Source organism: Ictalurus furcatus, chromosome 10, assembly GCF_023375685.1.
Source record: "Ictalurus furcatus strain D&B chromosome 10, Billie_1.0, whole genome shotgun sequence".
In the NCBI taxonomy this organism is placed as follows: domain Eukaryota; kingdom Metazoa; phylum Chordata; class Actinopteri; order Siluriformes; family Ictaluridae; genus Ictalurus; species Ictalurus furcatus.
The window spans coordinates 13,277,234-13,279,499 of record NC_071264.1 but is presented as its reverse complement, the minus strand read 5'-3'; positions in this window follow the sequence as shown (position 1 = coordinate 13,279,499).

Genomic DNA, 2,266 nt, shown 5'->3' with positions numbered 1-2,266 from the left:
CATACATAAATATATATATATATATATATATTAAAAAATTGCAAATATTCTTTCAATAATATATAAAAGAGATAATATTGTCTGCCGTCATATTGAAAGATGTCTGAGTGGATCCTTTTTTTGGAAAAGGTACAGAGAAGAAATATTCCTGAGTGAAAGCAGAGTTGCTATATTTAGTGCCATTGATGCCTCCCAGAGCCCTATTACCGCAACTCCCTTATTTAATATATATGATATTGATGTCTGAGACTCTTGTCTGTAACTGCCTTGTTCATTTTTCAGTCATTCCTGCACCTCCACATGGGTGTCTCAGTGTCAGGGTATTTCTCTTTTGTTCTCAGTGAGATGTCCTTCTCCACTACTTCTGAAAGGCACACCTATATATTTTAATGGGGCCAATGTTTTTGTAAATTATGCAAACTTTTAAATCAAGCACAAGAACATTACTATAAAGTGAAACCATAGCTTGCAGTGCAAGTATATTGGACCAAATACATCTCACACGCAAAGGACCAACATTTCTTTGACAATTCTTTACATCCCACTGGGAATGATATGAATTTGGAGAAAGCAATGACTCAGCGGCTCACGTTAATTTAAGCATTTGTTCAATGTGTTGTATGGGTGTATTTGAGTTGTTATTGAGGTTTAGCTATGTTGTATATGTTTGATCTACAGTGGTAATGTTGTCGAACAGTAAATGAAGGCTATGGGAGCTAAAGTTAAAAAGGTTTTTGCATAATGCCACAACTACTGCTACTATAAGCCCCTAATCCTTTGATTTACTGTTAGCAGTGGTGGCATGTTTGGGTGAAGTATTCCTTAAACACACTGCCAATCCTCCCTTATGTCCAGTTTTTGGGGTTTTATATCAGTTTCTTTGTGTGTGAGCATGTGTGCCTTGCATGTGTGGCGTACAAAGTGAGTGCATGACTGAGACTTTATAAATAAGAAGGCACAGTGGGGTGTGGGTCAGGTGCACATGTAGTGAACATCAGATTTTAAAAGGACCTTAAATGACTTTTATAAAGTAGCATCTGTTTTACATAATCTCCCTCATAGCAAAATAAAAAAAAATCTTCAATTCAGAATAATTCCAGTGCTGTTGCCATAGCAACCCCCCATTGTCTTGCCACCCATCGAAGTGTTAGGAAAGCACAAAGTGAATGTAGACTCTGTGCTTGTTTAACCTGATAAATACATCCTTGCATTGATCATACCCCTTCTTTTCTAGCCATTGAGCAGTCAGTGCTGTGAATGTAGCTATTCCACCCTCTAGTGTTCTGCAGTGCTTCACAGAACACAGTGGAGGTCAAAGATAAAGACTGGTTAAAGCTTTGGACAAGTGTGCGGTCTATCTTCAGGAGGGACGAGACCTGTTGAGTGGTGATAGAGGTTCACATTTGGCCACCAACATGAAATATCTCACTTATTTGCGTTCACTAGATATTCAGCACAAGCAACATTAGCGATGTCTGAAATGGTGTAGTTTTATTGCGAATGTGTTCACAGTGTGAAATTCACCACATGAAATGTACTATTAATACCCAGATCATTTAGTAAAACCAACACACACACACAAAAAATGGTAATAAGTTTTCACTGTTTTTCAACTTTTTGCACTAAGTGTTCGCAGCCTGTTGGATGTAAAGGAGGGAGGAACCAGAACATGCTGATTTATATTTTGTGAAAGGCTGATACACAGAGTGAGAACACTGCTTTAAACCAAACATTGTGGGGTTTTTGCTCCTCTGGAACAGTTCAGTGACCTAAATAACTGCACAATAATTTGAAATTTTATTCGTGTTTCCCTAAAAAATAAGTACTACATAGGGAGCATAATATATAACATATAGTGTATAGAATGCTATCTGAGACACAGTTATTATAGAGAAAACAGTTCACTGTTCAATGGCCATCTTTGCAGTGCCTCTGGGTATTAATATCTACTTGAATGTTGATAGACCTATAAACCCAAAACAGATAGCCAAGCAGACATGTTAAACAAATATTTAACAACTGTGTTGAAATCTGACCACAAATTCATAATAACACAAAAAGGCAAAGGTTTAACAACACAAACCTTTTGTATGATTTTCTGTGGTAGCTGTGGTTGTCAGACCAAAGGATAATACATTCCCCACTACTTTCTGCACTCAACATAATGACTTCTACACCCTATTTAGTTCACTGTATGTGCAATAGGAAGCCATTCAGGAGGTTTGCTAGCTGTAGAGCTTGCTGGTCCCTGTGAACTTTAGCTATT